Consider the following 16,152-nt stretch of genomic DNA (forward strand, 5'->3'; position numbering starts at 1 on the left):
GCTGCGGCAGGAGCGGCTGGCTCGGCAGAGGAGCATGGAGCGGCTGGCTCGGCGGCTGAGACTGGAGAGGCTGGCTCGGCGGCTGAGACTGGAGATACTGGCTCGGCGGCTGAGACTGGAGATACTGGCTCGGTGGCTGAGACTGGAAGATACTGGCTCGGCGGCGGAGACTGGAGATACTGGCTCGGCGCGGGGACTGGAGATACTGGCTCGTAGGCAGCTACTGGAGCGGACTCGTAGGCAGCTACTGGAGCGGACTCGTAGACAGCTACTGGAGCGGACTCGTAGGCAGCTACTGGAGCGGACTCGTAGGCAGCTACTGGAGCGGACTCGTTGGCAGCTACTGGAGCTGAGAGGGCTGGAAAAGGGGTCCAGTCCATCCCCTCAAACGCGATTAAAATCCCCACTGGTACTGGAGAGGGCTCAGTGGAGATTGGAGAGGCTTGCTCGGCGGCGGCGGCTGGAGCAGAGGGCTCGGCGGCGACTGGCGGCCAGGAGCAGGCAGGACCGTTGAAGCGGTATGTGCAGGGTTCTGGGGTGAGGTGAGCTGCTGATGCCCGATAAGCTGCTGATGGGGCTGGACTGGGACTCTGGTTCCTTTGAAATTTTATCGACTTCAAAGTTAGAACCATTTAAAGAGAGAATTAAATTTAGAGAATCGACTAAGGAGAAATTACAGGCTGGTTCGTTATAACGAATCACGTCCCTGTCCAGTCCCATCAGAAACACTACGTTAATATCAGAAACGTTAATACAGGCATCAGTCCAGCTCACCAAATTGGAAACCTCCAAAAACTCCTCCACATACCTCTCCAACGGCCTGCCACCCTGCCGCAAAAGGCAAAGTCTTTCGTCCGCCATGAGAGGTTCAGGGTGCTCGGGAAACAGAAAAATCCCCATTGCAAATTGTGGGTATCCAGCGGTATTGGTCTCTTCTTCTGTTACGTGACGTGTATGCAATAGAGATGAAGCTTAAACAGATATCCACAAACAAGGGTTTTAATGAAGAACACGGAGCCGAAGCACAACATCACATGAAAATAACATTAAGAAGAGACAAGGAGTGAAGGGAGTGAGTCCATATATAAAGGGAGTGCAAACGAGGAAGTCCAGGTGATGATGATGAGTGATGATGGGGAGATGACGAAGGAAGTGAGTGCAGGTGAGGAGAACAGGAGGATAATGGGAATTGGAGTCCAGGAGACAAGGGATCTGTGACAAGTAAGTGATGTCCTGATATCTAGCTTTCCTCAAGGGGTGTTGGTAAAAACACAGGATACAATCAGCTTCATCCAAAGAATGTTTATTTGTTTCTAACACAATGGTAACTTTAATCCATGCTGTACACAACATAGCTATACAAGGGTTTTACAGAATTAAAGGGTTAGTTTACCAAAAAATGAAAATGCAGTCATTAATTACTCACCCTCATGTTGTCCCACACCTGTAAGACCTTCGTTCATCTTCAGAACACAAATTAAGATATTTTTTGATGAAATCCGATGGGTCAGTGAGGCATGCATTGACAGCAAGTTAATTTACACTTTCAATGCCCAGAAAGGTAGTAAAGACATATTTAAAACAGTCCATGTGACTACAGTGTTTCAACCTTAAAGGGGCTCTATGTAAGATTTTTACTTTAATAAAGCATAAAAATACCCCAATATGTTTACAGATATTTAGGAAACATGCTAAGTTCACCTACTTGTTTCTCAGAAACACAATGCTACAGCCAGATATTCTTCTTTGAAAATGTGCGTTCCGTGTCGGAATGTCTGTTTTTGTTCTGGTCTGTGCGAAACCTCGTGCTGCAGTTTATCCAATAGTATTTCGACATCACAGGTTGCCAGTTGGCGGAAAACACTGCGTATTGTAGCCATGGAAACCAACAAACAAACTGAGTCAGAGAATCAGGCAATAACGTCAGCTGCGCGTTCTCGCTCTCTTCTCTGTCACAGTGAAGTGACACACACCCGCGCAGGCGCCTCCTCTCTCTCACTCGTCTCATTCGCTCTGGTTAAGTAGTGCTTGTATTGCGCATAATTTTAGTCATTCCTGCAGGTCTCGCGCTCACACAGAAAGCGCGTGCACTACTGATCTATATAAGTGAAGCGTACAAGCCACGCTCAGTCTCAAACAAAGACAGAAGTCAAACAGAGTCACAAGTACCAAAATAAGCGCCTTCCTGCACTTAAACTGTCAAATACATACAAAAGTATGTCAAAACCAGCGGCACAGGCAATCTTGGCGAGTATTCAGATAAACACTGTCAGTTTTGAATCGTTAAATTGCTAAGAAAGTGAACCCATGTTGTGTATAACATTATTGGGTCCGTTGAACACCGTTCGTGAACTCTTAAAGGGACAGCAGTCCAGTATTCCTGCTGCTGTCTGTCATGTTAATCAAAGAACAAAAGACAAAGAAAATCACTTTCTGCTCTTGACTGAATATGTTTCATAACTTTAATGGTAAGAATTATTTACAATAAAGACTACAGAAATTAAGATAACCAATGTAAAATAACACTGAATGTTCTTACCTGAATAAAAACCCAGGTAACCTGAAAAACTTAGTTTCATAGCTCTCTTTATTCTATTGCATTTATTTGAGCTGTTTATATTTTATTACTTACATTTACTTGTTTTTTTTAATGAAAATAAAACTGCATTGAAGAAAAGTAGATTTTTTTTGTATATGTTGTCAATTATAGTTCTTAGAAAGAAAATCTGAATCAGCAAAAATCGGTATCAGCTGATCATACTAACAAAAAATCGGAAATCAGAATTGGCCAAGAAAATTGCAATCGGTGCATCTCTACTAAAAAGCCTCTGAATCCATCTAAATATCTCTATGAACAACAGCATATCAAAACAGATAAATCAACTCATCAGCTTACAGTGTGCAAGTCTCCTCAGCTTTCATTGTCAATTGCGCTCCCTATTGTTGCTGGCAACCATATGCTGTAAAAGCTGGCAACCCGCGTCTTTGAACGAGGGGGTGGGCCAAACAATATTTTGAATTTGGACTGCAGTACCTATTTTGAACACTGGATGTCATTCCTACATAGAGCCCCTTTAAATTTTGAAGTGACGAGAATACTTTCTGTGTGCCATAAAACAAAATGACAACAGTCTCCAACACACGTTCACGAGAGCACCATGACACATGCGTGTGGTGATACGAGACATGTGTCGTTTCATCGCATGAATTTTCCACACTTTCAATATCACAATCGATGCAGTACACTGTCTTGTTCAGTAGGCATCGCTTGGCTCTGATGACATCTACACCACCAGCTCTCCATTGCTCTCTGTCTTTTAGAAGCTTGTGGCTGTGGTTGTGTTGCAGCCTCTTCCATCTCTTTTAGTTCGTTCTCTGTATATTCTTTTTCGAATAAGTAAGGTTGTGCAAAAAAACAAAAAAAACAATTCATCCTCTATGTGGAAATCTGCAGACATAGTTATGAAATGTTTTATGCTGAGCATGCGTCTTTCTCTGTAAATACAGTCCTGCATTTCTGGGTCTTGGTGCTCTCGTGAACGTGTGTCCAAGACTGATAAGGAACAGAGAAAATTGTTGAATAAAGTCATTATTTTGTTTTTTTTGTCGCACCGAAAATATTCTTGTCGCTTCTTAACATTAAGGTTGAACCACTGCAGTCACATGAACTGTTTTAAATATGTCTTTACTACCTTTCTGGGCATTGAAAGTGTAAATTAAAGGGTTAGTCCACCCAAAAATGAAAATAATGTCATTAATTACTCACCCTCATGTCATTCTACACCCGTAAGACCTTCGTTCATCTTCAGAACACAAATTAACATATTTTTGATTAAAATCTACGGTGGTTCAACCTTAATATTATAAAGCGACGAGAATACTTTTTGTGCACAAAAATAACAAAATAATGACTTTATTCAACAATATCTTGTGATGGGCGATTTCAAAACACTGCTTCATGAAGCTTTGAATCTTCATGAATCTTGTGTTTCGAATCAAAGGTTTGGAGTGCTAAAGTCACGTGATTTTATTAAACGAGGCTTTGTTACGTCATAAGTGTTTCAAAATTTCAATGGTTCATGTGACTTTGGCAGTTTGATTCACGGTCCGAACCTCTGATTCGAAACGATTTATGAAGATTTGAAGCTACCTGATGAAAACAGGTGTACATGTGTACCAGTGCCGTGCAGTGGTGTTCTGAAATGAGGAGGCACATTTTTTTTTATGAATCAATGTAAATTCATGTGCATTACTCTTAAAGTTGACACATCTTCCTTGTTAAATGAACATTACTTTACAGTACATCAAAAAAAGAAAAAAAAAAAGATTCTATTTATCAAAACCAAGTCAGTCTCATCAAGTTAGTGTTTTAAGCATTTCATTCCAAAATAATAACTAAATGCAATAATAATTTAAACTATATTTTATTTGTGTATTGCGGTTTTTCTTTTTAATTGTTAACCTATGATATTTTGGATCATCAGTCATGCTCCGTAAATACCGTCTGTCACAGACACGAATTGTATTTTTAATTTCACCACACTGATTGCACTAAAACCCCCGCAGTCATCATGCTTTCAGTCCATTTCAAGTTTGATTCTGACGTGACATAAAGCGGTTATATCTAACTGTGATCTGTTTACTTACTTTTCAATTAGTCTTCCGATTGACGCCATCATTTGTTCAGTCAAACTGACGCGCGGAACGCGCACGTATAGAGGCGGGATTTATCGCACAAACCAATCATATCCAATCATAACCAATTACATCCAATCATAGTGCGATGGAGACATTGCCTCCTCTCACGTGACCTTCCCCCATTCATTCTCAATTACCCCCACAAAACCCACCGCACGCCGGGGGTCTGATGATTTTATATGGGTTCCTATGAGAGGAAAGGGAGGCATGACTCCATAGACTGTAAAGCATGACTCCTCTGTGTAACTTTACCTGCGGGTGTCGCTGTTTGGCAGTGTTCCTGAAGAAATACACGTGACTTGCGCTCTTTTAAATGTCATAATTTGTAATATTTGTGTTGTTTTATATGTAATATGAATTATTTTCTCATCCTATTTTTTTTGAGGAGGCACTGCCTCCCTTGCCTACTCGGAGGAAATGCCCCTGATGTGTACAGACTCAGTTTCTCAGTAATGAGGTAGTAATGTCACTCTTCTTTAAACAGTTAAGCTACCCTATTAGAGACACTGATGCCAAACACACACACTCACACACACACATACAAAACTACTCTGATCAGGCATAACATTAAGACCACTTTCCTAATATTGTGCTGGTCCCCCTTTTGCTGCCAAAACAGCCCTGACGTGTCGAGGCATGGACTCCACTAGACCCTTGAAGGTCTAACGCAGTTCATTTATGTGGGAAGAATGAGGCAGGATCTGGTGAACGTTCAACACACTTTAATACAAAATATACAAATTCAAAACAAAAGTAAAATAGCGGCCATCCCTCACGGATGACTGCCGCACACTAACACAATAAAAACATAACATAAATCCAGGCCTGGTCCTCTCTCGTCCTTCACTGTTGTCGCTCCTCCCTTTATGCTTCCGGAGCTCCTACATGAGAAATACGAGACCGGTGTGGTGCGCAGCTGACACTCCTTAGCAAATGATGCCACCGGCCTCGCGCCGTTCCCTCACAGCTCTCGCTCCGCCCTGCTTGTCACATAACCCCATCATCATTTCATCTTCATGTTACTAATTTGCATACCAACTGTTAAACAAATCTTATTCAAACGTTTTCTTGACTCCCGAGTCTTTCTGGTAGAACTGATTTCCTGCACCTGTGGACCGTGTATGAATTTGGGATAAGAGGCTTTGTTGACATATCTGGGCGGCGGAATTTATGCGGCGTTTTGTTTTGCTCCTGACTGATTTTCCTTCCACAATTATGTTTATATTCTTTTTGTAATACATCGCCTATTGGAACGAGCTGTGTCCATAACAGACTTGGTTGGTAATGTACTTAGCCTTACAATTTTCCAAAATTAAAATTGTTTTGTGTGTGTGTGTGTGTGAGTGAGTGAGAGAGAGTGAGAGAGTGTGTGAGTGTGTTTACTGACTAACTATCATTGTGTGTGTTTTCTAGTGTGGATCATGGGGGAGAGTTCAGGATAACAGCAGGACTACACAAATGTAGGTCTACTCACACACACGCACTCTCTCTCTCACACACACACACTATCTGTCAAATGATGCTGTTTAATAATAAATAATAACTATAATACTTTTAGATCACCATTATTAGAATTATTGCTAAGACAGTAAAATAATACTACTGTAAATGAAAAATGAATATTTTATAAAGAGTATATTATTTTACAAAAGGATGTTACAATACTGTTGTATTGTCAGAAACCTGCAGTTTTAGTGAAAACAGGTTTATAACTGCATCTTATTACAAATCAGGTGAAATACTGTAATCAGCTGTCCACAAAAATGTTGGATATAATGTGACTGTGAAAACAGTATAACTGGTGCTCCCTGCGTTCCCAAATGCACATTAAACTCAAGGCACATGCAGAGATGAAGTTCACTGCATTCATTTCCTGTGAACCGAGACATGGAAAACAAGCTGATGGAGTGATCAAAGTGTGTTCTTCACTCTGAAACATGCAGCACAACAGACTACAGACTAACTTAATTATCGTCTTTTGTAATTTGATGAGGGCACAAAGCCATATCGTGCTTTTTATTTTAGTTTGTTTGAGAGATGCTTTACAAAAGCAATGACACAAAACACAAAGACAAAGATTTATCTTATTATGAGACAAGTAAAATATTTTTGGTTCAAACTGTGTTTCTTTAAAATCTGTGTACACCTGGTCACTTCATGTGTTTTCTCTGATGGGATAGCTATCCGATCATGAAAAGACCAGGTGTAAATTCCCTCCGAAACACATTCGCTCAGATCACTTCAGGAGGAGGTCTGGGACGCATTCCAGAAGAAACTGAACAAGTCTAAATGCATCTGGTTGTTGAAACCACACATGTAAATCTTACTCCTCCCAAAAATACTAAAAAAAAAACATGTGAGAGTGTGTTATACACTACCAGTCAAAAGTTTATGAACAGTAAGATTTTTTAATGTTTTAAAAGAAGTCTCTTCTGCTCACTAAGGCTTCATGTATTTGATCCAAAAACACAGCAAAATCTGTAATATTGTGAAATATTATTACAATTTAAAATAGCTGTTTTCTATTTAAATATATTCAAAAAAGTCATTTATTCCTGTAATCAAAGCTGAAATTTCAGCATCATTACTCCAGTCTTCAGTGTCACGTGATCCTTCAGAAATCATTCTAATATGATTTGCTGCTCAAGAAACATTTATGATTATTGTCAGTTTTTTTTTTTTTTTTTGAAAGAAATTAATACTTTTATTCAGCAAGGATGCATTAAATTGATCAAAAGTGACAGTATAGACATTTATAATGTTACAAAAGCTTTATATTTCAGAAAAAAAATTATTTATTTTTCTCAAGAAAACATTCTACTGCAGACAAAGTATTCAGAGATGATCCAAATGAAGCAGCACTTAAACTTGACTCCATTAACACTGATTGATCACTGTCAACTGAAAACATCAAATTAAAACAAATTTCACATTACAGGGTTTTTCCTGGGTCTAAAATTGTCTTCAGTGGTGGTGGCAAACACTGTCATCCACAGTATAAAATACTGTACCCATGTGATCTGTGAGTTTAGTACTGACAGTAAATCCACAATAAATGCAGAGAAACGCAGTTTGAAATATCAACATATCCTATTCATGAATTAAATAATGAACACCGTCAGGACAAGATAATAAAACTCAGTTATATTTAAAATCTGTACATTTACTAGTAAAAAGGTCACTAAGTGACCAGTTTGAGAAGTTAGTAATAAAATGAACAAAGTAATACATTACATAGCAAAAGTAGGAGATCTGTTATTTTTTACATTTACACCCCAATACTTAATAAAGAGATTATTTTGTTCCTTCCATTGCTATGGTTATCACAGCATAGTAAAAATCAGCAGCGACCATGCTAATGACAGCGAAGGTGTGGACGTTGCTAGTAATGTGCTGGAGGAGGCAGACAGCTTAGCCATAACTAGCTCGTCTGATGAGGGACAGACGGAACAGCAGGGAGAAATATTACCCTCAGAAGGTGAGGAAATATGTCACGATCCCGGCAAATGGCCAGCAGTAATAAATCCTGGACTTAAAGACACTTTGGTACAGGGAGGGCCACATCAAATCAAAATAATTATTTTCCCAAAAGACAGTTGGAACAGGAGATTTTCAGAGGCTCATTACAGTCGCACATTAGCTAACGGGGAGAAACTGGACAGACCATGGCTGGTTTATTCGATTAGAAAGGACGCAACGTTTTGCTTTTGTTGTAAACTTTTTTGTGAAAGCGAGAGAAAGTCTGCTCTGGCTAAAGACGGTGTTAAAGACTGGAAAAATCTCTCCAGCATACTGAATTCACACGAGAAGTCAAGTGAACATCTGGAGTGTTTCCATAAATGGAAAGAGCTGGACACAAGGTTGTCCACTCAAAACACAATTGATGCGCAAAATCAGCGTAAAATATTACGCGAAACATTACACTGGCAGCAGGTGTTGGAACGTTTGGTGAGCATTGTGAGAGTAATGGCGATGCAAAACATGGCATTCCGTGGCAGCACAGATCATTTATATGAACATAACAACGGAAATTTCTTGAAACTTGTGGAGACGATTGGACTGTTTGATAGTGTTATGGGTGAGCACATCAGAAGAATCCAGTCTAATGAAACTCATGTTCATTATTTGGGCAAAGAGATTCAAAATGAAATCATAGGAATGCTTGCGTCTCAGATTCAGCAGGAAATTCTCAAAATGCTCAAATCAGCCAAATACTTTTCGTTAATCTTAGACTGCACTGCACACCGGACGCGAGTAGAACGGAACAGATGACAGTTGTTGTGCGCTTTGTGACAGCACTGGAAAGTTGTGTGAGGGTTAAGGAGCATTTCTTAGAATTCGCGCATTTAACGGATTCCACCGGTGCTGGCATGACAGATGTCGTGGTTAAGAAACTTGGCGATCTTGGGATTGACATAATGGATATGAGAGGTCAAGGATACGACAACGGATCAAATATGCGGGGGAAACACAGTGGTGTCCAAAAGAGAGTGCAGGACATAAATCCAAGGGCATTCTATGTCGCGTGCAGTGCTCACTCTCTTAACTTAGTGGTGAATGATGCGGCATCATGCTGCCTGCAGGCTGTGGAATTCTTTACAGTGATACAGGAGGTCTACAGCTTTTTCGCCGCTTCCACTTCTCGCTGGCAGGTGTTAAAACGGCACATAGGTGACAGTGGCCTTACAGTTAAGCCTCTCAGCAATACTAGATGGGAAAGCAGGATTGAAGCACTCAAACCTATCCGTCACCATTTAGGAGATGTTTATGACGCTCTTGTATCAATAGCAGAGGATGATGCCCTGACAGGTGCTTGTGGTGTCAGAGCCAGATGTGAAGCGAGAGGTATTGCGACCAAAATCAAAACGTATCCATTCATGTGCAGTATCATTACATGGGACATTTTATATGAAATAAATATTACCAGCAAGATACTGCAGACAATGAACATTGACATTCCACATGCAACAGAACAGCTGAACGCGACAAAGCAATTCCTTGTGGAATACCGCACAGACAGTAATTTTGACAGAGTGCTGTCCAGTGCAAGAGAATTAGCTGATGAGTTGGAAACAGAGGCCATCTTCCCTCCACAAAGTGCAGCGTGACAACGAAAAAGAAAGAAAATGTTTCCTTATGAAGGAGATGACACACTTGTCATGGACACAAAACAAAACTACAGGGTGGGCTTCTTTAACCAAGTGCTCGACTGTGCCATCCGTTCCGTGGAAGAGCGCTTTTCGCTGCTTCGAGACCATGGGCGCGTATTTGGATTTTTATATGACATCGCATCTCTCAAAGAAAAGGAGAATACAATAGTTCTTCAGGATTGCTTAAGACTGGAAAAGGCCCTGACTCATGGAGAGTCGCGGGATGTTGATGGGCATGAATTGTTTGAAGAGCTGACTGCTTTGGGCAGACGCCTGGTTGCTGGATCTAAACCACTGGATGCGCTTAAATTCATTTGTGAAAAAGGGATGGAATCAATTTTTCCAAATGTTTTTGTAGCAATGAGAGTGTTTCTCACTCTCCCTGTCACTGTGAGCTCTGGAGAACGCAGTTTCTCAAAGCTTAAACTGATTAAAAATTATCTCCGAAGTACAATGACACAAGACAGACTTAATGGACTAGCAACAATTGCAATTGAGCACGAACTTGCTGAAAAAGTTAAACTCGAGGACGCAATCAAAGCGTTCGCCGCTGCGAAAGCCCGACGTGCACGCTTCTGAAATGTAGGCTATTAGTTCTGTGAATGTGTGTTTGTGTGTATCAGTCAAGAAAAAATTGAAACCTCCAGTACTTTGAGCTAAAATGTTGTGTGCATATGTTTAGTTTTATTCTGTAAACTATCTATTATAAAACAGAAATTATATGCAGCTGTTCCATTGTGTACTTTTTTCACGTTGCAGAATGAAAAAAAAAAAAATCAGAAAACATGCTTGCACGTTTTTATTTTAGTGTAATTTTGTAGATAAAGAAAATATTAATTTGTTTACATGCATCTTAAGGATACCTAATTGTGAGTGTGAGGTGGGGGCGCCACGATCGTGCTCTGCCTAGGGCGGCATTTGAGCTTGCGCCGGCCCTGAGTGCTACCTTATACTTGGTTGGTTATAATGAAAGGATTCAATGTGCAGCACTCAGGCTAAGCAAAAACTCAGCCAATTTAAGTGGTATTGAGCGATTCTGATTGGCCGCTGTGTTCACGTTCTCAACACAAATGTCTGTGATTAGCTACAAAGCTCAGCGCTGCAGAAATATGTTGTAAATATAGCGACACTGTTCACATATTTTGGGTTTCACATAGCTCAGTTGGTAGAGCATTGCAATAACAATATGCAATCATGTGATCATGCGATTGTGGGTTCGATCCCAAGAAACACATGTGCACATAAATTGTAAATGCACTATAAATCACTAAGGTAAGGGTAGGTTTATGGGTGGGGTGGGTGTAGTCGTTAATAAAAATTAGTTTTGGTAAATGGAAATAGGAGAAATGGTGTAAAAAAAGTCAACATTTGCATTTAAATGAACACGCATTTTGATTGGTAATCATTACAGTCATACGTCATTTCATGACGACAGATGTAACACAGCACTGTCATTATTTTTATGACAGCTAGGGCACATGACTTCGTAAATATAGGTCATAATAAGGTGCTTGAAAAACGACCTATAGGGTCGTTTTTTTTGGAGGACAGTGTCGTAATTCCCACCCCTGTCCAGATGGTGGCGAGTGCGCTCCAGTGTGGCAGCAGAGCGTGAGTTCAGAGTCCAGAATAAATGAAAACATGCGTTTGATAACACAGGCGAGGCGAGCACCCATCTTAAGTACATTTTATATTAATAAAGTTATTGTAGCTGCCCCCTTGGTTTCCCAAACAAGACTCGGAGAGTTTCTGACAGGTGCTTTCTCTTTATTTAGCTCATCATGAATTTCGTCTCTTTAATCGTCGTTCGAACACATTCGAGCACTGTGAAACTAAAAAAATAACAAAAGTAAATCAACACAATGAATATACACAAAGGCAGATAAACATTTACAAAACACAAATGAAATAAACCATGAAAACCTTTAACAAACAATACTTAACCAACAACACCATTTAACAAACAAACACATCACTGAAAATAAAGAAACAAACACATTAACACTGCATACCTCGCTCCGCTTGCCAAAAGGGTACTAAACAGGATTAAACTTCATTCTCATCCCCACGCCATGTGGAGACACACGAGTTGATCTTCCCTCCGCTGCAGCGTGACAACTGATTGCTATACGCCACTTCCTTTTAACGTGGTTACGCAATGTTAACTCAAAATAAAATTTAAAGGGACCCACACCTATTTAAGCGGTCATTTACAGTTATAATACTTATAACTATAGATAATAATATATAATACTTATAGCGCTTCATTTCATTCATACAGTTTGCACTTATTAATTTATCATATCGTACAATGTTAAATATTTAAGTAGACATCGAATAGTAGAAACTGTGTATGATGTAGTGTTTTAGTTGATAGCAGCCTACTTTTGACAAAGCTGATTTCTGAGAGATGCAAGAGAAACGCGATTTACGAAGGCGCTGCTCATTTTATATTTTTTGCTCATTTCATAGTTTTCACCCATTTGTGTTTCATATCATTGAGATTTATGTAATTTTGTGCTATCCCTCGGCTCACCTGTTATTCATCAAACACAAGGAGTGACTGACTTCTTTCCCATACACTGGAGTGAGACCCTGGACGAGCTGTCGCGATCTTTCTTGACACTCTGTGGAGTGACAGATCGCTGTACCGCTTCAGTTCACGCAGAGAGCACATGAACCGACCACATACCTGTCAACACTCCCGTTTTTGCTAGGAATCTCCCGTATTTCACACCTATCTCCCGCCCCCATCCCGTTTTGCTGTTTTTCCCAGGAAATTCCCATAATCTGAATGGCCCAGACCTTGTTATAGGAAGAATAATCAAATATATTATTCCAAGGTTGTCCAGATGTCAGATCTTGTATGAATAGCATTCTACTCGACACATCATACAAATTCAAACCCATTTGTGACCTCAACCTGACAACCTACAGCCCCATTGCGCTGTTGATATCTGCGCAGTCGACGCGAGAGGTTGAATCAAGGAACGGAAATTATTTTCAAATAATGTTTTTATATTTATCTTACAAATCGACTAATTTGAACCTTTTAAAGGTGCCCAAGAATGCTTTTTCACAAGATGTAATATAAGTCTAAGGTGTCTCCTGAATGTGTCTGTGAAGTTTCAGCTCAAAATACCCCATAGATTTTTTTAAATTAATTTTTTTAACTGCCTATTTTGGGGCATCATTAACTATACACTGATTTTTTCAGCGCGCCGCCCCTTTAATTCGCGTGCTCCCTGCCACACGAGCTCTCGACTATATTACAGCGCATTTACAAAGTTCACACAGCTAATATAACCCTCAAATGGATCTTTACAAGATGTTCGTCATGCATGCTGTGTGCATACATCGAATCATGTGAGTAAAGTGTTTACATTTGATTCTGAATGAGTTTGAGGCTATGCTCTGTGGCTAAAGCTAACATTACACACTGTTGGAGAGATTTATAAAGAATGAAGTTGTGTTTATGAATTATACAGACTGCAAGTGTTTAAAAAATGAAAATAGCGACGGTTCTTGTCTCCGTGAATACAGTAAGAAACGATGGTAACTTTAACCACATTTAACAGTACATTAGCAACATGCTAACAAAACATTTAGAAAGACAATTTACAAATATCACTAAAAATATCATGATATTTTGGATCATGTCAGTTATTATTGCTCCATCTGCCATTTTTCGCTGTTGTTCTTGCTTGCTTACCTTGTCTGTGCACAGATCCAGACGTTAATACTGCCTTTCCTTGTCTAATGCTCGAACATGGGCTGGCATATGCAAATATTGGGGGCGTACATATTAATGATCCCGACTGTTACGTAACAGTCTGTGTTATGTTGAGATCTGTGTGTTTTCCGGAAGTCTTTTAAACAAATGAGATTTATATAAGAAGGAGGAAACAATGGAGTTTGAGACTCACTGTATGTCATTTCCATGTACTGAACCCTTGTTATTTGACTATGCCAAGATAAATTCAATTTTTCATTCGAGGGCACCTTTAATAATATAATGATGTACCAACTGTTGCTCCTATTTACAGCATTTGTTGAGATATATTTTCTTTAAAGGTAATTTGCCATGTACTTAACCTTATAATAATAATTAGGCCCCAAATAATCAAGTTTATGTAATAGATCCAGACCAGAGCAAAGCATGCTGGGAACTGCCCAGTTTTAGTTCATTCAACACAAATGATGAAGTGAACTTCAGTTTGACGTGTTTAAGTGGATTTACTCCATTAAATCAGGACAGAATGTGCAGTAATTGTGTGGTTTAACTCATTTTAATGAAGTTCATTTAACAAGCAGCAGAAATCATGTTTACAGTGTAGATTAAAATATGGACAGATTGATGATTCCTGATTGTGATGTGTTTTATCTCCATCAGATTCCCATCGGATCACTCTGGATCTGAACACAGTGAATAAACGCCTCCATCTGTCTGAGAGGAACACAGTGATTACTTACACTAACACAGAGCGTCAGTCGTATCCTGATCATCCAGACAGATTTGAGTATCATCCTCAGGTGTTGTGTAGAGAGAGTGTGTGTGATCGACGCTCTTACTGGGAGATTGAGTGGAGTGGATATGGTGTGTTTATATCAGTGTCATATAAGAGCATCAGCAGGAAGGGAGAGGGTGATGAGTGTGAGTTTGGACGTAATGATCAGTCCTGGAGTTTGAGATGCTCTCCTGTCCTTGGTTACTCATTCAGACACAATAACATAAAGACTGTTCTACCTGTAAAGCCCATCATCAGTAGAACAGGAGTGAATGAGGAGGATCACTATAGAACAGGACTGTATGTGGATCACAGTGCAGGAACTCTGTCCTTCTACAGCGTCTCTGGAGACACAATGATCCTCATCCACACAGTCCAGACCACATTCACTCAACCACTCTATCCTGGGTTTGGGGTTTGGTCTGGATCAGTGAAACTGTTGATGAATCAGAACAGACTGATGAGAGATTCTTCTGTTGTTTGAGAAATGATTGACTGAATAATTCACTAAAGCTCTTGAATCGCCGTACGCTAGTGACACCTGCTGGTCAAAACATTATAAATGCAGCGTAAACACCAGCTCCAAAACAAGAGTTTTTTATAAACGTGTTAAAATACAAACGTTTGTAATGAAAGAGTAAATGTACCATCCACAACAAGAACACTGTATGTCTGATAAGAGTTTTTCTGTCAGAAAAGGTCTGCGCAGTTTGGTGTTCATTAAAAGCCCTTCAGTCTGTAACACTTTACAATAAGGTTCATTAGTTAAACATTATTAATGTATTCACTTACATGAACTAACCAGGAGCAATACATTTGTTACTGTATTTATTAATCTTTGTTAATGTTAATGAAAATACAGTTGTTAATTATTTGTTCATGTTTGTTCAGTGCATTAACTAATGTTAACAAGATTTTAATAATGTATTAGTAAATGTTGAAATTAACATTACGATTAAAGAGAACATTACGACATAAAGATTAATAAATGCTGTATAAGCTTAGTTCATTATTAGTTCATGTTACCTAATGTAATTAACTAATGTTAATTAATTAATCTTATTGTAAAGTGTGACCAGTTAGTCTTAATCTTTGTATCCAAACAGGTTTCTGTTTCTAGCTCTTCAAGGCCAGTTTCACAGACAGGGCATAGCTTAAGCCAGAACTAGGATATTTAAGCAGCTTTAATAAAAATGCCTCAGAAAAAAAATTACTGGTGTGCATCTTGAGACAAAACAGTGGCACTAACATATTTCAAGATATTTTCAGTTAAGATAACTCAAATTTGCATTTTAGTTTGGGACGAACTTAGGAATTGTCTATGAAACCAGAGGTTAATTTACTGTAGCAGAGGCACTAGAAGTATTTCATGCATTCTGACTTATTTACACTGTTAAAGAGTTGCATTCTCCCAAATACACCACTTCCATTGTGGACAAGTCTCACCATTTTTTTTTTCCTGAGTTTGGCCCTTTATCACGTAATAAAGGATGTAATTCCTTGTATAGGCACTTCTCCCTGATAAGAGTGTGCACACACACATCACCCAGAGCAAGATCACACTCATCAACATGCTTCGTTCAGGATACAGAAGCCGAGAGATTTTCAACAATGGCTGTGTCCCAATTCAGGGGCTGCACCCTTTGAAGGCTGCATCATTTAAAGGGGTCATATAATGGTATATGCACTTTTACAAGTTGATTGTACTGAAATGTGTGTTGACAGTGCCTGTACACAACCATCCTATAATGATAAAAATCCATCCAGTGTTTTTTTTTTTTTAATCTCCTTATATG

At 39.5% G+C, this 16,152-nt stretch overlaps 1 protein-coding gene across 2 annotated transcripts in view; it reads left to right on the forward strand.

Annotated features, from left to right (window-relative positions):
- Positions 1–14,336, forward strand: part of LOC125275511 (NACHT, LRR and PYD domains-containing protein 3-like) — a 38,160-nt gene extending 23,824 nt beyond the window's left edge. For both annotated transcript variants that reach the window (XR_007186463.1, XR_007186464.1), the window contains exons 10-11: positions 6,112–6,158; positions 14,242–14,336. The gene's annotated coding sequence lies outside the window, so the exon portion shown is untranslated. The remainder of the gene's footprint in view (positions 1–6,111; positions 6,159–14,241) is intronic.
- The last annotated feature ends 1,816 nt before the right edge of the window (positions 14,337–16,152 follow it).

Source organism: Megalobrama amblycephala, linkage group LG9 (assembly GCF_018812025.1).
Source record: "Megalobrama amblycephala isolate DHTTF-2021 linkage group LG9, ASM1881202v1, whole genome shotgun sequence".
Lineage (NCBI taxonomy): Eukaryota > Metazoa > Chordata > Actinopteri > Cypriniformes > Xenocyprididae > Megalobrama > Megalobrama amblycephala.